The following is a 26,965-nucleotide window of genomic DNA, read 5'->3' on the forward strand; positions in this document are numbered from 1 at the left end:
TTTCTATGATATAATAATCAGATATTTTTTTATCCGTTTTTTAAATTTGTACTTTTGGGTTGCTGCATGCTATAATTGACAAGTGAATGCTGAGGGAATGGAAAGTTTGAAATGTAGAATTCCACTGTTTTTCCCTTTGAGAAGCAAGTGCTCTCATCCAAAAGTGAAATTTCTGTGATTTCAGCAAGCCATTAATTAAGGTTTCCCTTTACAAGATGGGCAATGGCCTGCTTGGTAATGGAGCCCCACTGCCTCGTACTACTCTCACAACCTCAGGAGCGTATGTTGAAAAACACTGTATATGCAAAGAGATTTTATTGGGGTGACTGGGTTAATTGGGGTGACTGGGTTTATTGGGGTGACTGGGTTAATTGGGGTGCCTGGGTTTATTGGGGTGATGTTTTCCTGTTTTTCTTCCTGAGTGGAATAGCACAATAAGGAGTAGAAGTACAGATATTGATTACTTATCGGCCTCAGCATAGATGATACAGGTATGAAGACATACAATGACAAACAGGGATGTCTATTTAAGGGTGACGTAAGACAGCTATGGCAAAGGAATGCCTTTCTTTGTTACATAATAGAGCAAATGTACTTAGCAGACACCCTTTAGAGGATGCAGCTATTTTACTCATATTGGAGAAACATCTGTGATATAGACAGAGTCTATGTCCCAAATGGAACTCTGTTCTCTGTAGAGTGCACAAAAGTAGGCCTAATGCACTATGTAGGGAATAGGGTGCTACAGTATTTGCGACGCACACAGTCATTACTCAGGGGTGGAGTCGACAACAGAGATAATTCTTCCCTTGACACTTTGAGAACATTACCACAGTTTTGTGTTATTACAATGAAATAATCTAATAATTAAATAATGTAATAATGCAATATCAGAACAACATCTCAATCCTCTTCTCTCCTTTCTCATCTCCTCTCCACCTCTTTCTTCTCCTCCTCTCTCCTTTCTTATCTCCTATTCACCTCTTTCTTCTCCTCCCCTCTCATTTCTCATCTCCTCTCCACCTCTCTCTCCTCCTCTCTCCTTTCTCATCTCCTCTCCACCTCACTCCTCCTCCTCTCCTCCTCCTCTCTCCTTTCTCATCTCCTCTCCACCTCTTTCTTCTCCTCCTCTCTCCTTTCTCATCTCCTCTCCACCTCTCTCTTCTCCTCTCTCCTTTCTCATCTCCTATCCACCTCTCTCTTCTCCTCCTCTCTCCTTTCTCATCTCCTCTCCACCTCTCTCTTCTCCTCTCTCCTTTCTCATCTCCTCTCCACCTCTTTCTCCTCCTCCTCTCCTCCCCTCTCCTTTCTCATCTCCTCTCCACCTCTCTCTTCTCCTCCTCTCTCCTTTCTCATCTCCTCTCCACCTCTCTCTTCTCCTCTCTCCTTTCTCATCTCCTCTCCACCTCTTTCTCCTCCTCCTCTCCTCCTCCCCTCTCCTTTCTCATCTCCTCTCCACCTCTCTCTTCTCCTCCTCTCTCCTTTCTCATCTCCTCTCCACCTCTCTCTTCCTCTCTTCTCTCCTTTCTCATCCCCTATCCACCTCTTTCTTCTCCTCCTCCTCCTCCTCTCTCCATTCTCATCTCCTCTCCACCTCTCTCTTCTCCTCCTCTCCTCCTCTCTCCTTTCTCCTCTCCTCTCCTCTTCTCCTGTGCAATTATGTCTAAATGAGAGAAGAGGAAAGGAAACCACCTTATATAGTATACTACTAGAGATGCTGTAACCTCCTTGCAACACACACAGTCCTGAGTCCTGCTCTAGATTTTGAATGAAACCTGTTTTAACTAGAAAAGTTCACAGTACTCAACTACTTCACACAACCCTAACTATTGGTAAAACGCCTCTCCTCTATGCCACTCTTATTGGTAGGCATTTCTTGTTCACGCCTCCTTGCCCATAGTCATCTCCCTCAACATTTGTGAGAGCACCTGTCAATCAGGGTGCATAAGCGGTGGGAGTCGTCAGTGTTCTTTGACGTTGGAGTTTGATTGGCCAGCTGTTTCTATTGGCGTCACTGCGCCGCCAGCTGATCGCAGTGAGAAGCCGGTTTGAAGGGAGTTGGGCTAGAAAGAACCAAGACGCGGCGATAGAGCAACTTGCTGTTTGGGGAACCGCTAGGAAACTGGGAAGTGAAACTGGGGCGGTATCTTCGTTTTTACGGATTAAGTTACAATGTAGCGCGTCCTAATAGATACAAGAGTGGAAGCTGAATATTTGTACGTGTATTTTAAACTAGAGCTATAATAGATGCGTTTCGTCCATTACTAGAACTGTCAGATTTGATTGAGAGAGTTAAGGTGTGGCTGTCTTCAAAACGGTTTTTTTCTTCTTCAAGGCTTTCCTCTGAACTAAATGCTTATTATAATAAAGCTTGACATATTTACAGTGAGAAGTAGCCTAGCTGATCGATTTTCAACAATAATGGCGCATTTGAAAAAGGAAGCATTCGATTATACGACCTACAGTGCCACCTCGACAAGGATAATGTGCATTATTCTAAACATTACCGATGGAGTCTATTCTGCTATTATTTGGATGATTATAACAATTATTTAATAATCGTGTAGGTTAATTCGTTGTATAATGTTTTGAAAGGGACGTAGCAACTTTACAGTCGTATCGCATTCTACATATGAAAGGCTAATCAACGGACCTGTGGGGGAGTAGGCCTAGTTGGTGATTATAGAGCTATTCTCGCACGATAATCGATTAAAAAATATATATTTTGATTTTTTTCCCCTTTATGATCAATGGCGATACCTATAACTAGTCTACTGCCATTTTGAGTCCCACCGAGGAAATAAGTTAATCTTACCTACAGAAACAAGTAAGTGCGTCAATATTAATTTAAAAACGTTTAAATGTCTTTATGAGTGTGGAATAACCTTAACTGAATATAATAAAGTAATCTAGATAGATTGCAATTAAGAGATAAAAATAGAGCGTCAAATGAACCTGGATGATTGTATGCCTACTGAGAATATTGCCTTAACTGTTACAAATGAAGCAAATTGAATGTTACAAATTATGTAATCAAATAGTTGACTTGCAGTTCCATTTGGACTATATGTTTTCCGCTGGTCTGTAGGCGGTGCAATAATTACCATAATACTTAATTCAATACAGCAGTGAATTGAATATTAGATTTATGAGTTATTTCAAAGGCCATCTCATATAGGCTAAACGTTAAATGGATTGGATTATGGACACTTCTATTGCGTGCATTCGTGCCCTATATAGTCTACGGGCGTGCCCTATATAGTCTACGGGAGTGCCCTATATAGTCTACGGGAGTGCCCTATATAGTCTACGGGAGTGCCCTATATAGTCTACGGGAGTGCCCTATATAGTCTACGGGAGTGCCCTATATAGTCTACGGGAGTGCCCTATATACGGGAGTGCCCTATATAGTCTACGGGAGTGCCCTATATAGTCTACGGGAGTGCCCTATATAGTCTACGGGAGTGCCCTATATAGTCTACGGGAGTGCCCTATATAGTCTACGGGAGTGCCCATCAATTAGCCTACTTGTGAAGAAGAATGGGGCCAAAGGGGCCAGAATAAGATTCGGTCATATTTTTCAAAAATTAAAAAATATGTAAAATATCAAGATCATTCCTGTAACTGTAAAAACGTGTTAAAATACCTATTCATAGATCTGATGTTTGACTTATTAACTTTTAGCATTTAGTAGTAGGGTAGACTAAATACATCATGAATTTAATCTTTTCATTATTTAGTTACAGTAACTCACTGTAATTTGCTTTAATTTGATTTAAAGGAGAGAATTGCAGAGCGAATTCCTCAAGGCCCCACCCTTTACAGCAAAACATGGATGTGGATCACAATTTCCCCCAGAAGTTTCTTGTTTCCCTTTTTCCTCTCTCTAACCTTACGTTGCCAAGTGTGTAACCATAGGCCCTGCTTTAAGTGGAGAGAACCTGTAACCTTCCATATAAACTGGCTGGCAACCCCCTAAAGATCAAGCCGCAGGATCTTCATTCAAACTCCAATGAGTCTCCCTTCCTTTGATCAAGGTAAGATATGAACAGTCTGACCTCATTATTGAATGAAATAAGTAGTCTATGATAGGCCTTGCTCTTTAAAATTAACTTTTTTCCATTATTAACTTTTTTTTTCTGTGGAATTCTGTGGCAGGGATTATGTAAGTATTGGAACAAGTATTTACAAGCTCTCCAACTCATGCTTATGCAATCACAGTTTGAGGATTTCAACACTCAGAGGAGAGCTGTTAGTTAAAATGTGACAGCTCATCAAAGAAAGCTGCACGCCACTCTAAAGATTTGTCACTGTCATCTTTTATTCACTCAATAACTGTTAAATGCACCTGGAATTCCTCAAATCCTCAAAGCCTATTAATTTCATTCAACAATGCTCCCTTGCACACATAATATCCCGAGCACTATTCCATTCCACCACCACCAGACAATCCATTTATTCTGAATTGCAGTCAAGACCTGGTTGGATTCATCTTTCCCTGAAGCCTCTTAGGCAAACAGCCTGCGGAATGGAATGGTGAATTCTTATCCATTTCTGTTGGGCAGTGACTCGTCTGTTCTTGGGTGTGACTTTGATGCTTCATCCTTATTCACTGGGGGTGAATGAATTCTTAAGGCCCAGGCTGGTTTACTGGCTGGCTGAAAATAAATTGACCAGGCAGGCTACTTGGATGAGTTGCAAGGGGCAAGAGTCAGGTAGTAGTCTCCTTTTTGGTTTCCCATACACCTTCTAGTTTGATATCTCTGGAGAGTGAAAGACTGTTTTGTCACGAAAGCAAGACCTCACCCTCCCAAGTTCCTCAGGGCCACTTCCCTCCCTCCCCAGAGAACGCTTGGACAGCAATTATCAGCTGTTTGGAAATTAATTGTGTAACTTCTAGCCTAGAAAAACTAACAGCCACAGGCCATAGTCGATTGGCTCCATCCAGACTATCTGAATGCCACATTTTAACCCTTAGTCCTTGAACCTTGAACCATTTTTGGATAATTACATGGAAATGATGACAGTGACAGCTAAGTTAACGCCCCATTGTAACCTAAGATGGTTCAATGGTGTAACTGGAGAACAGTTGAACGTACATGGTTTATCGTACATGACATGTAGCCTACTGTCTCTCTATCTGAGGGACTCTATTGTGCGTCTAATGGACAATGAAATGATTCTGTATGAATGAATGGTGCACTAAGACCTAGTTGGAGGATCTGAGATGGGTGCCTCCACAGGAACGGTTACAGTGACATCTGATTTAACCTACCTGTGATACCTCAGTTGTAAATCACATGAGATAACATTGATTGGGTGATGCCCGAGGGGGCGTGGCTTTATGGATGGAGGGGGTGTATCTCACAATCTAATTTAATTAAAAAGGAATGGACCACAACCCAGATAAGATTCTTATAATTTATTACTAAATCCAATGGATCACATCAAAGTCCTCATAAAAGGGACCTTTTTATTTACAGCTACAGAGACAAACCCTCAAGACTGTAAACAACATAGCATCTTTCCATCTCTGGCTGTATGTTTGTTCTGTGTCCTGATTGGCTAGCCACATCACACTGACCTGGCTGTATGTTTGTTCTGTGTCCTGATTGGCTAGCCACATCACACTGACGTGTGTGTGTGTGTGTGTGTGTGTGTGTGTGTGTGTGTGTGTGTGTGTGTGTGTGTGTGTGTGTGTGTGTGTGTGTGTGTGTGTGTGTGTGTGTGTGTGTGTGTGTGTGTGTGTGTGTGTGTGTGTGTGTGTGTGTGTGTGGTTAGCGAGCGGTGTCTTTATCTCCACATGACTGGATTAGATTAAAACAGATTTCCACAAAGCCGCTCCCCAGAATGACAGACAGACAGACAGACAGACAGACAGACAGACAGATTGTATGGGCGTATATGAACAGAGAGATTGGGAGAGGGAGGATATGATGAAAGACAAGAATAACTGTAATTCAAGGTCTTTCTTTGCAGTCCTGTGTTCCCTCTGCCCTACTCCCGTCAAATGATTGTAGTCATAGCATTCGTATGGTAAGTGTGTATGAGACATAACATTCTCGTTAGTCCTAGAAATCATCCCTCACATGAAAGTTATTCAACCATTATTTTATTAATAGATCAGAATCATTCATTTCATTTGACAGACATCTTACAGGACACTTAAGGATACCTTACATTAAAAGTACATACATTCAAGTGCAGGTTAAATTGGATTTAACCATTGGATTATTTACATTGATCCTATCCTCTGAAAAAAAACGAACCCGTTTAATTTCACCAGAAGCCAATATTACTCTAGTTTTGACATTAGCATGCTAATGCAGCTCTTATTGAGTAGCATAGTTGGGCTGTTCTGGATTGCACATTGACAGTTATTGATGGGCTATCAGAGTATTCCCAGTGGGTGAGGAACTGCAGTGGAAATGCGCATTCTGGAATGAGGTTGCACGTTTCAGACAGGGCCACACCCCAGGGCTATAGATGTGTACACTGCATCACACATCAGAGTGCACACTTTACTTTACACTCTAATTGTAAATTGGTTCTTTCTTGGTTTGATACAATGAATCCCCATGTAACCAAAAACTATACCTAGGTAATAATTATTTTATAACACTTTTATCGTTTTAGTTTTGACAAAATTCCAAACACTTAGGTGAGCGTGGAACCAGATCAGATGAGGATTCACAAGCAATGTTAGTTGCCTTCTTTTGAAATGGCATTATACTGAGAAGTTAGCAACAGACATTGAGTGGGCTGAGTGGGTTCTACTTAGTAGGTGCTGTGGTGGTGTGTATCAGACAGACATGGGCTCTGTGTGTGGGACTGTGTGTAGGAAGGCAGACATTGTCAGTCTGTAATCTCACTCATAACAGACAGACTTTAAAAACCCATACAGCAGATTTGAGATCCCAGTACTCCCATATATTCAAGAACAGTTCTCTATGAGCCTCAATTCTATCTTGAAGAGTCCAGCCTATTTGGTGCTTGGATCAATTCACTTGTGACTCAAGGCTGAGTTCAGACCCCTTATCTCTAAGGGCTGGGACTGGGATTGAGTCTTGTGCTCTTAGCAGCCTTGGGGTCTAGTCCCACTCTCATCAGGGTTAAGGCTGGGACTGGCTCTAGTCCTCATAGTGCCTTGGTCAAGTTTGGACTGACAGTTAACAGTTTACAGCTCAACTAATTTAACTTCCATTGGTTCCATTTAATCTCCATGTTAAACAAGCATTAGGAAATGAACCCTTAAGGCATTTCCAGTACCACCAAGGAATAGCCAGAATGTGTATGTAACAGTACATTTAGCAGTGCCAATTCAGCATGAACTAGTCCCATCCAGACATTGAAAACCCTGTGTGTGTCCAAATTGGCATCCTATTCCCTATATAGTGCACTACTTTTGACCAGAGCACCTGGTCAAAAATAGTGCACTATATAGGGAATAGGGTACCATTTCCCCTGTGATGGAAGGAGTACATGGCAGGAGGGATGCTGTGTCATTGTGTAATCTCCTGTTGATTAAATGGACTGCCACAGGTTTTGTTTTTCCCACAGTGACCTAGTTAAAGATCCAGTGATGTAGTGCCTTGCCGAATTTCAGTCTCCCTATACGTAGTTGTACATGGTGAGGAAGGTAGAAAAAAATACACACCAGTGGAAGCTGCTGAGGGGAGGACGGCTCATAATAATGGCTGGAATGGAGTAAATGGAATGGAATCAATCACATAGAAACCATGTGTTTGACACCATTCCACTGATTCCACTCCAGCCATTACCAGGAGCCCGTCCTCCCCAAGTAAGGTGCCACCAACGTCCTGTGATGCATACATACATACAGGTAGACATACATTGTCCAACCTACTGTATGCATACACACAAGGTGGAAAAGTGAAAAGCGAGAGGTAGAATGAAAGCTAGAGAGCAAGAGAGGGGGACAGACAGTGAGCGAGATAGAGGTAGAGGAACAGGGTGGGTCTGGAAGAGGTGGGGCCTGAGCGTGTGTGCTGTCTGTGTGTGTGCTCTGTGTTCAGACAGCGTGGACGTAAGGGGCCTCAGCAGACTGGATGGAATTTATACCATATGTACCAGGCATCCCAGGAATGCACCCCAGGCCCAAAGAGCTGACCAACGGAAAGAGAGGAGGGAGGGAGGGAGACAGAGAGATAAAGAGAGAGACAGAGACAGAGAGAGAAGGGGAGAGTTTGATGGAGAGAGTGGGAGAGTTTGAGAGAGAGAGAGATCCATCCATTCTGCAGTAACAAACCTGTTGAGCGCAAGTCCTCCTGTTAGGGGAAAGTTCTGCATATTTTTCAAAATGGCTGCTTGCTGTGGACACATCTGTTTAACGTGGCTGTATCTCTGGACCCTATAAAGGAATAGGGTGTCATTTTGGACTGAATTTATATGCAACGATAAAGATGAATACACAGATTTTGCCCTACTAGTTATTGAAACGAGTTCTGCAATAACTATGTAATTACTTTTAGTTACACCAAGGCAACCCCAAAAATATTAACAATTATTTTTAACTAAAATTATTTAAATTGTTTCTTTCCCTCATCAATCTACACACAATACCCCATAATGACAAAGTAAAAACAGGTTTTTAGAGATGTTTGCAAATGTATTAAAAATTAAAAAGTGAAATATTACATTTACATTTGTACTCAGACCCTTTACTCAGTACTTTGTTGAATCATCTTTGGCAGCGATTACAGCCTCGATCTTCTTGGGTATGATGCTTCAAGTTTGGAACACTTGTATTTGGGGAGTTTCTCCCATTCTTCTCTGCAAATCCTCTCAAGCTCTGTCAGGTTCGACTTGGAGCATCGCTGCATAAATATTTTGTAGGTTTATCCAGAGATGTTTGAAATTCGTTCCGGGCTATGGCTTGGCCATTCAGAGACCTGTTCCAAAGCCACTCCTGCATTGTCTTGGCTGTGTGCTTAGGGTCGTTGTCCTGTTGGAAGGTGAACCTTCACCCCCAGTCTGAGGTCCAGACCGCTCTGGATCAGGTTTTTATCAAGGATCTCTCTATACTGTCACCACCATGCTTCACCGTAGGCATCCAATTTGTAAGTCGCTCTGGATAAGAGCGTCTGCTAAATGACTTAAATATAAATGTAAATGCATGGTGCCAGGTTTCCTCCAGACGTGATGCTTTTTTCCAGAGTTCAGTCTTGGTTCCGTCAGACCAGAGAATCTTGTTTCTCATGGTCTGAGAGTCCTTTAGGTGCCATTTGGCAAACTCCAAACTGGTTGTCATGTGCCTTTTACTAAGGAGTGGCTTCTATCTGGCCACTCTACCATAAAGGCCTGATTGGTGGAGTGCTGCAGAGATTGTCCTTCTAGAAGGTTCTCCCATCTCCACAGAGGACCTCTGGAGCTCTATCAGAGTGACCATCGGGTTCTTGGTCACCCCCCTGACCAAAGGCCCTTCTCCCCCGATTGCTCAGTTTAGCCACGTGGACAGCTCTAGGAAGAGTCTTGGTGGTTCCAAACTTCTTCAATTCAAGAATGATGGAGGCCACTGTGTTCTTGGGGACCTTCAATGCTGGAGAAATGTTTTGGTACCCTTCCCCAGATCTGTGCCTCAACACAATCCTGTCTCTGAGCTCTGCGGACAAATCATTTGACCTCATAGCTTGGTTTATGCTCTGACATGCACTGTCAACTGTGGGACTTTATATAGACAAGTATGTTCCTTTCCAAATCATGTCCAATCAATTTACCACAGTTGTATGAAGTTGTAGAAACATCTGAAGGATGATCAATGGAAACAGAAGGTACCTGAACTCAATATTGAGTCTCACAGCAAAAGGTCTAAATACTTAAGGTATTTATGGTTTTTATTTAGAATACATTTTCACAAATGTCTAAAAAACAGTTTTTGCTTTGTCATTATGTGGTATTGTGTGTAGATTTTTAAAATGTTTAATTTTAGAATAAGGCTGTAACGTAACAAAATGTGGAAGAAATAAAGGGGTCTGAAAACTTTTTGAATGCACTGTATGTGTGACCTCTTTTCCACCTCCATGAGTCAACATATTCTTGTCAGAAACATTAGTTGACTGTAGTTCTCCGAAAATCTATGATTTCTCGACTGTAACAATTTTTTAAAGAAAGAAAAAAAGCGTGTGCCTATGCCTGTTGGAAAGAGAAGGTGAACTGATTTGAGCATGTGTATGTGTAAATTGAGTGAGACAGCAAGAGTGAAAAGACATTTATGGCTGTTATGTGTGTGTGTCCAGCATTTCATCAGCTGCAGGCTGCCACATACACAGATGTACACAGATAGCCTGGGAGTATATTCAATGCAGGGAACATCCTGGAAGACTGAGACACAGTGAGCAGATCATTTCCACTTGGAATTTAAAATCTCCTACTAACCCGCAAAGACTGTCATTACTTAGAGTATTTACCTACCTTATGACCCCTCCCCCCAACACACACACAGTCCTATGGTGTATTCTGTTATCCCCACAGTCACGTCTGTGAGGCGTGGTGTGTCTGGAAACGTGGTCAACCACTAGTCAACAACTCTCATTGACAAGCAAACCACTGTGAGACTAGCACTGTTCTTTATGAAGAAACAAACATCTTGTGGAAATGGATCCATGCCCTGAATGTGTGTGTTAAGTTATGGGTTATGATGGATGGAAGGATAGGCACAACAGTGAAGGGCACAGTTCATGCAGCCCTGTTGGCCCAGTTGAGGCTTCCTCCTAAGGCCTCCCCCTTCTCCTCTGGTAGTACTTTTTGTTTTGATTTTACAGCCCAGTCATACAAGCACAGCTGTGTGGTGCATTTGCATACTGTATAGTGTACATTGGGTCCATTACAATTCATTGGGTTATAAGCCCATTGAAAGAAGTGGCTTCTGCCCTCCCTGCTTCCTCCTCCCTCTGCCAGGTACTTGAGCTTGGGTGTGGCTACTACTCTCTTTCCCTCAACTTTCATCATTACACATTCAAGAATAAGTATAACTCCTTCTCTCCTCTCTCTCTCTCCCCCTTCCACTGCCTCCCTCTCCTTCCCTCCCTTATCTCCCTCTCGCAGCCCATTCTCCCCCCTTTTCCTCTCACCACCTCCTCCCCCCTATTCCAATCAGGGAAATTAGTTAGGAGATTACGAGAATTCCTGAGATGGTTGAGTTGTTTCCGTGTTGCCCCACAGTCCTCTCCATTATATAAGGGCCATGGAATCTCCCCCCTCTGGCTCTCTCTCTCTAACTCCCTCTCTCTCTCTTGCTCCCTCCCTCTCCCTCCCCCTCCCTCCCTCCCTCCCTCCCTCCCTCCCTCCCTCTCTCTCTCCTCTCTCTCTCTCTCTCTCTCTCTCTCTCTCTCTCTCTCTCTCTCTCTCTCTCTCTCTCTCTCTCTCTCTCTCTCTCTCTCTCTCTCTCTCTCTCTCTCTCTCTCTCTCTCTCTCTCTCTCTCTCTCTCTCTCTCTCTCTCTCTCTCTCTCTCTCTCTCTCTCTCTCTCTCTCTCTCTCTCTCTCTCTCTCTCTCTCTCTCTCTCTCTATCAAACTGTTTTGCTTGCTTGTCTGTTTGCAAGCGAGTGGCCAAAGGAATTTCATTTCCAGCACTGATGGCAAAGTTCACACATGAATGGAAAGGTAAGGAAGAGCTTGAAGGTGAACATGCTCACATACACACATGGAAGGACACACACAGATGGACACATGCATACCCACACACACACACACTCATTAATTCGGACAGACACACACAGATGCAGACCCAGAAACAACGTTTTTATTCACACACACTCCTATATCCGGGAAGGGAAGGGCGATGGCTAGACTGGTCTAGCCAAATCAAATCAAATCAAATGTATTTGTCACATACACATGGTTAGTCTGTCTCTGTCTCTTTCTCTCCCACAATCTTTCTCTCTCTCTCCCTCTCAATATGTCTCTCTTTCTCTCTCTATCTCTACCTCCCTCTCTCTCTCCACACTTATTCCTCTGTTGGTTTTAGAAGAGCAACATTAACGATGTAGCTAGTCATGACACATTGTTGATAACCTTACAGCCCCCTTCGTTCGCTCATTTTCCCTTACAATAAAATGTATCAACCCCTACTAAAATGTCCATGAATTACAATCCCCATAAAGATTCCTATGTCCTGTTGCTGCAGGAATATGTTCCTGCTTTAGCAAACCGTCTCAAATGAAGAGGACTAAAGAAAGATTACAGGAAGAAAAGGATCAGTGCGTGTGAAGCTGATGACCCGGGATGCCATACAAATACATATGCAGACACAGACAGGCACACTGCCTTGATGATCAGCTAATGACACACACACACACACACACACACACACACACACACACACACACACACACACACACACACACACACACACACACAGAGCTGTCATACAGGATGAGCGTGTTGCGGTGTGTGTGTATGCTGCATTGTGGGAAAGTTTGGGGCAGGATGTCTGCCTCTGTCCCTCTGACGTCTGGGAGCCGGATACCCCCTGACACACACTTCCTGTTTACCTCCAACACACACACACACACACACACACACACACACACACACACACACACACACACACACACACACACACACACACACACACACACCACAACAACTAATTAACAACAAAATGGTTGTTTCCCGGCTACAGGTGTTCTTTCACAACACGTAACCGTGTCAAAGTGCTAATTCCCTGTCTTCCTGTTCCTCCTACATCATCACTTCCTATTCAGGGGTGTAGATGCATATGAATGAAATCAGTGCTATCAAGCAGACAGCAAAGAGCTCAAAGCAAGCTGTGTGTGTGTGTGTGTGTGTGTGTGTGTGTGTGTGTGTGTGTGTGTGTGTGTGTGTGTGTGTGTGTGTGTGTGTGTGTGTGTGTGTGTGTGTGTGTGTGTGTGTGTGTGTGTGTGTGTGTGTGTGTGTGTGTGTGTGTGTGTGTGTGTCCACACCAGATGACTCACCGTGGCATAATTGCTGTCAGATTGATGTTGTCGGGGGGTGGTTTGGTAAAATGGCAACGCTTACAGTAGCTGAGATCAGATGTCTACAGCATTTACTCAAATGCATTCACACACACTAACATGCAAACACTATAACACATGTTGAAACAACATGTGTAGTGGGTAAGTGCATGCAAGCAACCAACCACATACACACATTGAAAGGATGTAGACAAACATTGGAACATACACACACATACAAGCAAGCACACAGACTCTCTCCTCCTCAGTGAGCAGTGAGTGGACGTAGTTCCTGGTTGATGCATATGCATGGTGCTCTTATGAATAATTCACTGAAGGCCTGTGTGATATTGCAGTGAATTTCTAATGGGATAGTTTGGGAAGTGTGTGTGTGTGTTTGTCTCAGAGATCCATATGACCACTGCTGCTGCTTTTGCCTCCAAGGCATCACTCACCAATGTTTTGTCCTGTTGCTCTTCTCATTCCCTATATTTCTCTCACTTTCATTGCTTTCTTTTCCTTTCTCTCTCTCTCATCTCTGTTTCTCTTTCTCATGTTTTCCTCTCTCTCTCTCTCCCTCTCTCTCCCCTGTGTCACTTATTTCAGGCATTAGTTGACCACCTCTACACGACAGCGCAAAGTAATATTTCCCTCTGGAGAGTCATTTTACATAATAAATAAATCATCTATTGATTGATTCATTGTCTTTGAATTGATGAGACGTTGTTATATTGACATGTCATGGGTCAATCTAATCTCTATGGCGTCACATTACTGCCATGATGTTGTACATTAACTGAACATGAGTGTTTGCAACATAAGATATACATCCTATGGAATGTCAAAACACATCCGGTTGCAGTAACAGTGACGAAACAGTGACGTGAGACAGAGAGATGTTTCCCCCGTTGCAGTGACTCGTCTGGCCCCCCTCTCCTCCTTCGTTAGCATTGTCAACTGGCATTTCATAGCCCAAATGGATTGTGTGTATTCCCAGAAGGCTCGGCGGTTTTCCCTTTCAGAGATTACTTCCTGCAGTCAGTTAGAGAAGAGATCACTGGTTCATAACTCAAACCACATACACTGTTATTCACTACAGAGAGATAGAGGGTGGAGGAGAGAGAGAGAGGGAGGGTGGAGGAGAGAGAGAGAGGGAGGGTGGAGGAGAGAGAGAGGGAGGCTGGAGGAGAGAGAGAGGGAGGGGAAGAGAGAGAGAGGGAGGGGGAGTGAAGGGGAGAGGGGGAGGAGTGAGGGGGAGGGAGGGTGGAGGAGAGAGGGAGGGTGGAGGAGAGGGAGGGGGAGGGAGGGTGGAGGAGAGAGGGAGGGTGGAGGAGAGAGGGAGGGTGGAGGAGAGAGGGAGGGTGGGGGACAGAGAGGGAGGGGGACAGAGAGGGAGGGGGAGAGAGAGAGAGAGCGAGAGAGAGAGAGAGGGGGAGTGTGGGGGGAGGAGAGAGAGAGAGGGATAGAGTGTGTGTGGGGGGAAGAAGAGTGCACTGCCAATGCCTCCAGACAACTGGGTGTGGCTCCTGGTCTCACGCACTCTATTTTATGCATGCATACACTGTCATTCTCTCTCACTGCCTTTCTGTCTCTCTTCCTGTCTCTCCCATTCTCGCTCTCTCTGTCTCTCTTTCTGTCTCTCTTCCTGTCTCTCTCATTTTGCAAGAAAGGAGCATCTCCACCAGAGTATGTCATATTCCTGATGCATGGCTCTGTTCTGGTGAACAAGCTGTTAAGACAGACAAAGCTATAGGAGTGGGGAGTGGTTCCCCTCTGTAATATACAGTTAATCCACAGTCAGGCAGAGAGAGAGGCAGACAGCTATAGGAGTGGGGAGTGGTTCCCCTCTGTAATATACAGTTAATCCACAGTCAGGCAGAGAGAGAGGCAGACAGCTATAGGAGTGGGGAGTGGTTCACCTCTGTAATATACAGTTAATCCACAGTCAGGCAGAGAGAGAGGCAGACAGCTATAGGAGTGGGGAGTGGTTCCCCTCTGTAATATACAGTTAATCCACAGTCAGGCAGAGAGAGAGGCAGACAGCTATAGGAGTGGGGAGTGGTTCCCCTCTGTAATATACAGTTAATCCACAGTCAGGCAGAGAGAGAGGCAGACAGCTATAGGAGTGGGGAGTGGTTCCCCTCTGTAATATACAGTTAATCCACAGTCAGGCAGAGAGAGAGGCAGACAGCTATAGGAGTGGGGAGTGGTTCCCCTCTGTAATATACAGTTAATCCACAGTCAGGCAGAGAGAGAGGCAGACAGCTATAGGAGTGGGGAGTGGTTCACCTCTGTAATATACAGTTAATCCACAGTCAGGCAGAGAGAGAGGCAGACAGACACAGCTAAAGGAGTAGTTCCCCTCTGTAATATACAGTTAATCCACAGTCAGGCAGAGAGAGAGGCAGACAGACAGAGCTATAGGAGTGGTTCCCCTCTGTAATATCCAATTAATCCACAGTCAGGCAGAGAGAGAGGCAGACAGACAGAGCTATAGGAGTGGTTCCCCTCTGTAATATACAGTTAATCCACAGTCAGGCAGAGAGAGAGGCAGACAGACAGAGCTAAAGGAGTAGTTCCCCTCTGTAATATACAGTTAATCCACAGTCAGGCAGAGAGAGAGGCAGACAGACAGAGCTAAAGGAGTAGTTCCCCTCTGTACTATACAGTTAATCCACAGTCAGGCAGAGAGAGAGGCAGACAGACATAGCTATAGGAGTGGTTCCCCTCTGTAATATCCAGTTAATCCACAGTCAGGCAGAGAGAGAGGCAGACAGACAGAGCTAAAGGAGTAGTTCCCCTCTGTACTATACAGTTAATTCACAGTCAGGCAGAAAGAGAGGCAGACAGACAGAGCTATAGGAGTGGTTCCCCTCTGTAATATACAGTTAATCCACAGTCAGGCAGAGAGGCAGACAGCTATAGGAGTGGGGAGTGGTTCCCCTCTGTAATATACAGTTAATCCACAGTCAGGCAGAGAGAGAGGCAGACAGCTATAGGAGTGGGGAGTGGTTCCCCTCTGTAATATACAGTTAATCCACAGTCAGGCAGAGAGAGAGGCAGACGGCTATAGGAGTGGGGAGTGGTTCCCCTCTGTAATATACAGTTAATCCACAGTCAGGCAGAGAGAGAGGCAGACAGCTATAGGAGTGGGGAGTGGTTCCCCTCTGTAATATACAGTTAATCCACAGTCAGGCAGAGAGAGAGGCAGACAGCTATAGGAGTGGGGAGTGGTTCCCCTCTGTAATATACAGTTAATCCACAGTCAGGCAGAGAGAGAGGCAGACAGCTATAGGAGTGGGGAGTGGTTCCCCTCTGTAATATACAGTTAATCCACAGTCAGGCAGAGAGAGAGGCAGACAGACAGAGCTATAGGAGTGGAGAGTGGTTCCCCTCTGTAATATACAGTTAATCCACAGTCAGGCAGAGAGAGAGAGAGGCAGACAGCTATAGGAGTGGGGAGTGGTTCACCTCTGTAATATACAGTTAATCCACAGTCAGGCAGAGAGAGAGGCAGACAGACAGAGCTAAAGGAGTAGTTCCCCTCTGTAATATACAGTTAATCCACAGTCAGGCAGAGAGAGAGGCAGACAGACAGAGCTATAGGAGTGGTTCCCCTCTGTAATATCCAATTAATCCACAGTCAGGCAGAGAGAGAGGCAGACAGACAGAGCTATAGGAGTGGTTCCCCTCTGTAATATACAGTTAATCCACAGTCAGGCAGAGAGAGAGGCAGACAGACAGAGCTAAAGGAGTAGTTCCCCTCTGTAATATACAGTTAATCCATAGTCAGGCAGAGAGAGAGGCAGACAGACAGAGCTAAAGGAGTAGTTCCCCTCTGTACTATACAGTTAATCCACAGTCAGGCAGAGAGAGAGGCAGACAGACATAGCTATAGGAGTGGTTCCCCTCTGTAATTTCCAGTTAATCCACAGTCAGGCAGAGAGAGAGGCAGACAGACAGAGCTAAAGGAGTAGTTCCCCTCTGTACTATACAGTTAATCCACAGTCAGGCAGAAAGAGAGGCAGACAGACAGAGCTATAGGAGTGGTTCCCCTCTGTAATATACAGTTAATCCACAGTCAGGCAGAGAGAGAGGCAGACAGACAGAGCTATAGGAGTGGTTCCCCTCTGTAATATACAGTTAATCCACAGTCAGGCAGAGAGAGAGGCAGACAGACAGAGGTTTTAGTTGAAATAGAGTCCCTTTCCTCTTCCTAGTAAATCTACTGTGAGGCGAGGGAGCCAATGACTAATATATTGATCTCCCATTGACTTGAAAGCAATTTATGAGGAGTAGAGGGTGGGAAGTGGTGGTGGTGAGGGGCATTATTTACAGTGGTATGGTGGCCTGGGCCTGAGGGTGTGTGTGTGTGTGTGTGTGTCGGTGTGTTGCAGTGATTTTTCTAATGGGAGATCACAGAACAGCAGTGCGTGTTTATATGTGTATGTAATTCCCTACACACACACACACACACACACACACACACACACACACACACACACACACACACACACACACACACACACACACACACACACACACACACACACACACACACACACACACACACAGTTGAAGTCGGAAGTTTACATACACCTTAGCCAAATATATTTAAACTCAGTTTTTCACCATTCCTGACATTTAATCCTAGTAAAAATTCCCTGTTTTAGGTCAGCTAGGATCACCACTTTATTTTAAGAATGTGAAATGTCAGAATAATAGTAGAGAATGATTTATTTCAGCTTTTATTTCTTTCATCACATTCCCAGTGGGTCAGAAGTTTACATTCACTCAATTAGTGTTTGGTAGCAATGCCTTTAAATTGTTTAACTTGGGTCAACGTGTTGGCTAGCCTTCCACAAGCTTCCCACAATAAGTAGGGTACATTTTGGACCATTCCTCCTGACAGAGCTGTAACTGAATCAGGTTTGTAGGCCTCCTTGCTCGCACACACTTTTTCAATTCTGCCCACACATTTTCTATGGGATTGAGATCAGGACTTTGTGATGGCAACTCCAATACCTTGACTTTGTTGTCCTTAAGAAATTTTGCCACAACTGTGGAAGTTTACTTGGGGTCATTGTCCATTTGGAAGACCCATTTGCGACCAAGCTTTAGCTTCCTGACTGATGTCTTGAGATGTTGCTTCAATATATCCACATAATTCTCCATCCTCATGATGCCATCTATTTTGTGAAGTGCACCAGTCCCTTCTGCAGCAAAATACCCCCACAACATGATGCTGCCACCCCCGTGCTTCAGGGTTGGAATGGTGTTCTTCGGCTTGCCAGCCTCCCACTTTTTCCTCCAAACATAACCATGGTCATTATGGCCAAACAGTTCTATTTTTGTTTCATCAGACCAGAGGACATTTCTCTAAAAAGTACGATCTTTGTCCACATGTGTAGTTGCAAACCGTAGTCTGGCTTTTTTTATGGCGGTTTTGGAGCAGTGGTTTCTTCCTGAGCAGCCTTTCAGGTTATGTCGATACAGGACTTGTTTTACTGTGGATTATAGATAATTTTGTACCTGTTTCCGCTAGCATCTTCACAAGGTCCTTTGCTGTTGTTCTGGGATTGATTTGCACTTTTCACACCAAAGTACGTTCATCTCTAGGAGACAGAACGCGTCTCCTTCCTGAGCGGTATGATGGCTGGTCCCATGGTGTTTATACGTGCTATTGTTTGTACAGATGAATGTGGTACCTTCAGGCATTTGTAAATTGCTCCCAAGGATGAACCCGACTTGTGGAGGTCTACAATTTATTTTCTGAGGTCTTGGCTGAATTCTTGTGATTTTCCCATGATGTCAAGCAAAGAGGCACTGAGTTTGAAGGTAGGCCTTGAAATACATCCACAGGTACACCTCCAATTGACTCAAATGATGTCAGTCAGAAGCTTCTAAAGCCATGACATCATTTTCTGGAATTTTCCAAGCTGTTTAAAGGCACAGTCAATTTAGTGTATGTAAACTTCTGACCCACTGGAATTGTGATACAGTGAAATAATCTGTTTTTAAACAATTGTTGGAAAAATTGTGTCATGCACAAAGTATATATCTTAACCGACTTGCCAAAACTATAGTTTGTTAGCAAGAAATTGTGGAGTGGTTGAAAAACAAGTTTTAATGACTCCAACCTAACTGTATGTAAACGTCCGACTTCAACTGTACATACATACTCGTACAGAGTCCTGATGCAGAATACACTGTTCCAGAGGGGGGGGGGGGGTGTGTGTGTGTGTGTGTGTGTGTGTGTGTGTGTGTGTGTGTGTGTGTGTGTGTGTGTGTGTGTGTGTGTGTGTGTGTGTGTGTGTGTGTGTGTGTGTGTGTGTGTGTGTGTGTGTGTGTGTGTGTGTGTGTGTGTGTGTGTTTGAGAGATGATGTAAGAATGATAAACATGTTGTCTATGATTCTAGGGGGTGAAATTGCATCGAAGAGAACTACTGGTATCAGACCATAATACAGGCGTATCTTGTCCTTCATTCTCAGTACCTGTGTAGGTGTTATGCAAACGGATGCCTGTGTCGACTCTTTGTGGAAGAACTGGTCTCATAGAAGGGGAAAGAGGGGTCAACAAAAGCACATAGCACCTTGTCACCAAGGGTTGAATAATATTCTATTGCGCTCTCTTTTCTCCCTCTTTCTCTCTCTCCTCCATGTCTAATACTAATAACACAGCCCAAACACACTTTAAACATGCACATGAAGTATGAGGTCATGTTCCATGTCAATGCATGCGGGAGCACATGCACACACTTTAAGATGAGGTCAGTAACAGCAGGAGGCGATATCAGTCCATTAATAACAAGGCATTACAAAATCCACATCAAGAAAATGCCTAGTTATCGGAGGCTGTGGTGTGTTGTGATGGCTGAGTGCTGTACTATGCTCTGTCGGAGCCTCTCTGGAGAGTCTGCAGGTGTGTTGTGATGGCTGAGTGTTGTACTATGCTCTGTCAGAGCCTCTCTGGAGAGTCTGCAGGTGTGTTGTGATGGCTGAGTGTTGTACTATGCTCTGTCAGAGCCTCTCTGGAGAGTCTGCAGGTGTGTTGTGATGGCTGAGTGTTGTACTATGCTCTGTCAGAGCCTCTCTGGAGAGTCTGCAGGTGTGTTGTGATGGCTGAGTGCTGTACTATGCTCTGTCAGAGCCTCTCTGGAGAGTCTGCAGGTGTGTTGTGATGGCTGAGTGTTGTACTATGCTCTGTCAGAGCCTCTCTGGAGAGTCTGCAGGTGTGTTGTGATCTGCAGGTGTCTGTTGTGATGGCTGAGTGCTGTACTATGCTCTGTCGGAGCCTCTCTGGAGAGTCTGCAGGTGTGTTGTGATGGCTGAGTGCTGTACTATGCTCTGTCGGAGCCTCTCTGGAGAGTCTGCAGGTGTGTTGTGATGGCTGAGTGCTGTACTATGCTCTGTCGGAGCCTCTCTGGAGAGTCTGCAGGTGTGTTGTGATGGCTGAGTGTTGTACTATGCTCTGTCGGAGCCTCTCTGGAGTCTGCAGGTGTGTTGTGATGGCTGAGTGTTGTACTATGCTCTGTCGGAGCCTCTCTGGAGAGTCTGCAGGTGTGTTGTGATGGCTGAGTGTTGTACTATGCTCTGTCGGAGCCTCTCTGGAGAGTCTGCAGGTGTGTTGTGATGGCTGAGTGCTGTACTATGCTCTGTCAGAGCCTCTCTGGAGAGTCTGCAGGTGCAGGAGGACACTGACTGACTTACTGCCCCGTGTCCTTTAACACACACTACTGTACTGTAGGTCAGGACAGTAGGCTGGCTAATGCTAGTCCTCATTCTAATGGTACTAGAAGATTCTGAGGCTGGCAAATGGTAATAATGCTAGCAGTGAAAGCCTTGCCATCTGAATCTTGATTAGCTACATTGCTCGCTACATTAGGATGCTCTAGTTATGCTATAATAGCTACATTACATTGCATGTTATTTTATCCAGAAATAAAGTTGAGTTTAATTTTGACTCTGATACTTGCCCAAAGGTACAGTAGCTGGATTCCATTAGCTAGATACCTACCTTTTGTTAGCTACGTATTATACTATCCATTTCCACAGTAGGATAGAGTGGTCCTTCTGTAGCTCAGTTGGTAGAGCATGGCGCTTGTAACGCCAGGGTAGTGGGTTCGATTCCCAGGACCACCCATACGTAGAATGTATGCACACATGACTGTAAGTCGCTTTGGATAAAAGCGTCTGCTAAATGGCATATATTATTATTATATTATAAGTTAAGTTAGCCCCTGGCTAGTTCTGTACACTATACAAGTCACATTAGGGATTTAGGACAGTCACCAGTCAGCTCCCCCTCAGCGCTACTCACTTCTCTTTGGTTCGAATGTGTTAGTGGATTAGTGTAACCCATCGCTTTAATTTCTTGTCCTTTTCTCTTTCGACCTCATTTTCTCTTTCTCTCCCCCTCTCTCTTTCTCTTCTTCTTTCTCTCTCTCTCTCTCTCTTACTTTCTCTAACGGTACTCTCCTGGATCTCCTTGACAGCCTGCTACTGTATTGTTCCTGTTGAACACTGGAGGAATCTTCTCTGTCCAGCTCTGTCTGCAAACAAATGCCAATTAGGGGAGGTGTGATGGGCTTAGCGTAAAATAATACATTCAAACAATATATATGTATTGTGGATTGGAAATGATGCAGACAGTTACATCAATAGAAGCCACAATCTATCTGCAATATTAAAGCTGAAAAAAACAAAGTCTGATTCCGCCAATCAGGTGTCCCTGAAGAACTAGTCTTAACATGTGCACACATCCAAAATGGATCCATTAGATCCACTACATTACTCTCAGAGCTCAGAGCTCCTGTGCTTGGCTAGCCTCAGGAGGAAGATGGGTCTGAGGCGGCTGTATTTAAAGGGACTCAGTGCTTTGGCAGAGCTGGCTAGTTTTCCTAGGCTGGGTCGTGTGTGTGTGTGTGTGTGTGGGCAGTGTGTGTGTGTGTGGGTGTGGGTGGATCTATTAAGTGAGGCCCGCACACAGGAGCTTTCCACTGGAGCGCAGAGCAGGGCAACAAGGGTGGGTTCGTTGGGTTTACAGAGTCGTTGAGTTCGCTGGACTGCTAAGGGATAGCTTTGCCCAAAACCCTGTCCTTGAACTGTGACAAATCTGTCTGCTCTGCCGGGAAAATATGCAGCTAGGAAGAGGCATGTTAAAACGGCATAACAAGAATAGTTTTCATATACTACAGCACATAGTGAGGCTAGACTTTAATCATATGTTTAGCGAAAAAGCTAACCATTCGCTGACTGAACTAAATAGGCCTTACTATGTTACTGTGTATATATTTACAGTTGGTTGTTCTCTGGGTGTTTTTTTTTGTGGTTGTTTTATGGGTTTTACTAAAGGACATAAGTTATTTATAACAATAAAAAAAATCAACATAGATGGGACACTCAAGTATAAGAGTTGTTTTAGCATTGGAACTAACACTTTTTTCTAGGCTAAGGCTAAAAATGCTGCAGAGCTATGGTACATTATCATTGATGATAATGTGTTGTAATGAGAATCTCTTGAAGGTTTCACAGCCCTCCTGGCAGTTCACTGGGATTCATCTGACATGAATTAAAGTGAACATTTCTGTCCTTTGGTGACACTCTCTTGTAAGTAAGACACCATGTTACTTTTCAATTTTGATAGCTTGTTGTAGAAACAGTTGAAGACTCGCGGGAACAGTAGTGCCTAAAATAAATGCAAACTCTGTGAAATGGCACCCTATTCCCTATGCAGTGCACTACTTTTGACCAAAGCCCTGCCAAAAGTAGTTTTGATGTCTTCACTATTATTCTACAATGTAGAAAATAGTCCAAATAAAGAAAAACCCTGGAATGAGTAGGTGTCTCCAAACCTTTGACTGGTACTGTATGTCGTACTGAATATTGTATTTTAGCACCAGTCTATCAGACATACATTCTAATGTTTCCCTTTCTCTCTCTTCTCTCTCTGTCTCTACAGATTCCACCTCTGCCCACCCTGATGGACAAACAAAAATGAAGATGTAGCCTAGTGTGTGTGTGTGTGTGTTTTTATATGTGTATGTTTTTGTACATGCTGCGTGGGTGCTCACTGGCTGACCCACAGCAGTTCTTCACTGGCAAGCTTTATGTCCTTGTGTACCAACTAAAGCTGCCAGCTGAAGAACTGTTGTGGTTGGCTCTTTCCTGCATCCCACACAGAAGACCAAGAGACGCCTTCGAGAAATGTGTGTGTGTGTCCAGATGCCATGCATCGGATCAGTGAATTCTCCTTCCAGATGTTCCATTTTGCAGCCAATGGTAGCAGTGTACAGTATGTTTAGAGGTAAATACAGCACACGTGAAGATTAGGCTACCAAGAATAGCTAGCTATCCAAGACATCTGATATGATGCAATAGGTCTCAGTTAAAAACACATGAACTCACTGCACTCAAATGTAATGTTTTCATTAAGTCTTCTGCTCATGTTACAGAGCTAATGAAGGCTCTAAGTATGAAAAATGCTTACAAACTATGAAATATGTTTAAGTATGAAGTTTGCTTGCTAAATATCAAGTATGGTCTCAAAGTATGAAGTACGCTTACTTGAAGTATGCTTACTGATGACAGATTTTACTACATGTGTGCTGTATTTTTCTCTATTTACACTATATTGTATTTAGTTTTATGTATGGATACTCAACAGAGTTTTATGTATGCTTTCATGTACAATGTGAGCTCTTTTAAACCATACTATCAGCATCAACTGCCCCCACAAATGGCTGCTTTATTCTACTCAGGCATTAACAAAGACGACTGCACATTGATGCTACTGTACATGCTGAGTCAGCCAACATTCCACACCCCAGCCAGGACCCGCCTGCTGCCCTTATATGGATTGAAGCTGCATGGTGGGGCATCATGGGTGCTTCATTGTATATCAGAACAAAACATCTCTAGAATCATTTCTTATGCTACTCAAAAAAACAAAAAGTAGAAGGATAGGAAGGTAGATGGACTGGCTACTCAAAACCTACACGTATGTAAAGCATAGGATGATTTAATGATACAGTATGATAGATGGAGGGAATGTTAGGAGGATAGATGGAGGGAATGTTAGGAGGATAGATGGAGGGAATGTTAGGAGGATAGATGGAGGGAATGTTAGGAGGATAGATGGAGGGAATGTTAGGAGGATAGATGGAGGGAATGTTAGGAGGATAGATGGAGGGAATGTTAGGAGGATAGATGGAGGGAATGTTAGGAGGATAGATGGAGGGAATGTTAGGAGGATAGATGGAGGGAATGTTAGGAGGATAGATGGAGGGATGAAAGGGAAAGAAGGAGGGAGGGAGAACAAGGCAAGGACATACGACAAACAGCTGGACAAAACCAGCCTCCTGACATGCTGGTAAAGGCAATTTGTTGCATTGTTCTAGACTTAGCTGTGCTGTTTGTCTCAAACCATGACTGCTCAGGCCCTCTCCGTTCCCTTTCTCTCTCCCTCTCTGTTCTCTTTCTCTCTCTACTCACTTTCTATGTGTGTGTCTCTCTCTAACTCTTTCTATTTGACTCATTCTCTCTCTTTCTCCCTCTCTCTGTCACACACCCCCACATGCGCGCACACACACAGCATACCATACATCTGACTTCAAGGGCGGTGTTGGCGTCGGCAAGAACAGGATATGAGAGCGTGTCTCTCTAAAAACCTTCCCCTCCAGATGAGAACAAAGGTAGAGAATGTTCCAGATTCCCTGGCCGCTGCAGTCTAGGAACATGTGGAGCCAAGAGTTGGCCAACGAGCAGTCCTTATCTTTTCCCCCTTCTTTCCATGCATTTTCTCTCTGTTGTCTAGCTTGTCCATCTCTGTTTTTGGCCTCTTGGTAAGCTAGCTTTTTGTTTCATACTATTATCTCTCTGTTGTCTAGCTTGTCCATCTCTGTTTTTGGCCTCTTGGTAAGCTAGCTTTTTGTTTCATACTATTATCTCTCTGTTAGTGCATCTGGTTCAATCTCCTTATCTTGTTGTCTTGTCACTCTTCTCATTATTTCTCCCCTCTTCTGTCTAGCATCCCTCTTAAAACACACACAAAGACACAAACATAGAGGTAAATAGAGACAAATACACACACACAAACACACAGAGACAGAGAGCCACACACACACATACACACACACATCCCTCAGACAGGATTATCCCACTCTCACAAGTTGATCCTCTCCGGTAAGCACTGCCAGTCCCCTGTGAGCATGTAACAGAAGCACTGCAGTCAGGGCAAGGCTGTGACCTAGAGAGTAGTGTGTTTGTTTCCTCTGTGTGTTTGTGTGTGTCTCCCGCTGTGTGTTTGTGTGTGTGTGTGTGTGTGTGTCTCCCGCTGTGTTTGTGTGTGTCAGATCACAGGCCAAGGTCTCCTACCTGATCCACTCTGAGGGAATCGGCTTGCGAGTACATTAAGAGATTGCGGTGGGGCGCCGAGCTGAGGCTCACTGGCTCGATTTAAAGACATACACACATAATCCTGGCTGCTCTGCTCCACCTAACAAGGATACACGTGGCAGGTGTGTCTTTCAGGGACTGTGTGTGTGTGTGAGTCGTCTCTGAACTTTACCCTACCTATGCCCTCTCAGGCGTGCCCCTGTCTTTGGGCACCCTTACCCGCCCTAATGTCACTTCATCTGCCAACAGGATAAAGATAGAGAGGGGTGCACAGAGACGAGAGAGAGAGAGAGAGGGTGCACAGAGACGAGAGAGAGAGGTAGAGAGAGAGAGAGGAGGTAGAGAGAGTAGAGAGAGAGGTAGAGAGAGAGGTGCACAGAGACGAGAGAGAGAGAGAGGTGCACAGAGACGAGAGAGAGAGAGAGGTGCACAGAGACGAGAGAGAGAGAGAGAGAGAGGTGCACAGAGACGAGAGAGGTAGAGAGGTAGAGAGAGAGAGAGAGGGGTGCACAGAGACGAGAGAGAGAGAGAGGGTGCACAGAGACGAGAGAGAGAGAGGTAGAGAGAGGTAGAGAGAGGTAGAGAGAGAGAGAGAGAGAGAGAGAGAGAGAGAGAGAGAGAGAGAGAGAGAGAGAGAGAGAGAGAGAGAGAGAGAGAGAGAGAGAGAGAGAGAGAGAGAGAGAGAGAGAGAGAGAGAGAGAGAGAGAGAGAGAGAGAGAGAGAGAGAGAGAGGTGCACAGAGACGAGAGAGGGGTGCACAGAGACGAGAGAGGGGTGCACAGAGACGAGAGAGGGGTGCACAGAGACGAGAGAGAGGGGTGCACAGAGACGAGAGAGAGGGGTGCACAGAGACGAGAGAGAGGGGTGCACAGAGACGAGAGAGAGAGAGGGGTGCACAGAGACGAGAGAGGGGTGCACAGAGGTTATCCCACACCATAATGCCATCCTGCCCAGCCTGATCACACAAAGCACAGTCAAAGCACACCAACACCTAACCATGCACTTTAACTATGGAGGCTTGAGATCTGCAAGTGTATGGTATGTGTTTTGGTATGCTATAAAATGCTATGTATATTAAGGTATGCTACGTAATTCCGTTGTATGTTACTTGGACTGTGTTCATTTTAATGTGATAATAAATTGAATTGCACTGAGACAAAATATTCTTTGATGTTTGTATTATTTGAACTGTGAGTAGATATACACTACCGTTCAAAAGTTTGGGGTCACTTAGAAATGTCCTTGTTTTTGAAAAAACATCACATTTTTTGTCCATTAAAATAACATCAAATTGATCCGAAATACAGTGTAGACATTGTTAATGTTGTAAATGACTATTGTGGCTGGAAATGGCTGATTTTTAATGGAATATCTACATAGGCGTACAGAGGCCCATTATCAGCAGCCATCAATCCTGTGTTCCAATGGCACGTTGTGTTAGCTAATTCAAGTTTATCATTTAAAAGGCTAATTGATCATTAGAAAACCCTTTTGCAATTATGTTAGCACAGCTGAAAAATGTTGTTCTGATTAAAGAAGCAATTAAACTGGGCTTCTTTAAACTAGTTGAGTATCTGGAGCATCAGTATTTGTGGGTTCGATTACAAGCTCAAA

At 44.3% G+C, this 26,965-nt stretch overlaps 1 long non-coding RNA gene across 1 annotated transcript; it reads left to right on the forward strand.

The window, feature by feature from the left end:
- Positions 1–24,151: 24,151 nt before the first annotated feature.
- Positions 24,152–26,512, forward strand: LOC123993939. Its single transcript, XR_006831536.1, has 2 exons — positions 24,152–25,670; positions 26,210–26,512. It is a non-coding gene; the product is annotated as an uncharacterized LOC123993939 (long non-coding RNA).
- Positions 26,513–26,965: the final 453 nt, after the last annotated feature.

The sequence above is a fragment of the Oncorhynchus gorbuscha genome, linkage group LG13 (assembly GCF_021184085.1).
Source record: "Oncorhynchus gorbuscha isolate QuinsamMale2020 ecotype Even-year linkage group LG13, OgorEven_v1.0, whole genome shotgun sequence".
Classification (NCBI taxonomy): domain Eukaryota; kingdom Metazoa; phylum Chordata; class Actinopteri; order Salmoniformes; family Salmonidae; genus Oncorhynchus; species Oncorhynchus gorbuscha.